Source organism: Rana temporaria, chromosome 4 (genome assembly GCF_905171775.1).
Source record: "Rana temporaria chromosome 4, aRanTem1.1, whole genome shotgun sequence".
Classification (NCBI taxonomy): Eukaryota; Metazoa; Chordata; class Amphibia; order Anura; family Ranidae; genus Rana; species Rana temporaria.
In genome coordinates this window covers 36,771,914-36,772,132 of record NC_053492.1, presented here as the reverse complement: position 1 = coordinate 36,772,132, position 219 = coordinate 36,771,914, and the positions used below count along the sequence as shown (strand labels likewise).

The 219-nt window shown below is 46.6% G+C and overlaps 1 non-coding gene across 1 annotated transcript; it reads right to left on the bottom strand.

Moving 5' to 3' along the window:
* Positions 1–82, bottom strand: TRNAS-AGA. Its single transcript has one exon. It is a non-coding gene; the product is annotated as a tRNA-Ser (tRNA).
* Positions 83–219: the final 137 nt, after the last annotated feature.

The following is a 219-nucleotide window of genomic DNA, read 5'->3' as shown; positions in this document are numbered from 1 at the left end:
CGTAGTCGGCAGGATTTGAACCTGCGCGGGGAGACCCCAATGGATTTCTAGTCCATCGCCTTAACCACTCGGCCACGACTACCTACAAAAGGTGGACTGTAGAGGTGGTTTGTAGGCTGAAGAAGTTGTAGGAAAAAACTTCCATTGAAGTCACACTAAATATAAAGTGAAAATCTAAGCACACATCTCGTGGTGGAGGCATGTCTTCCATAGTGTTTG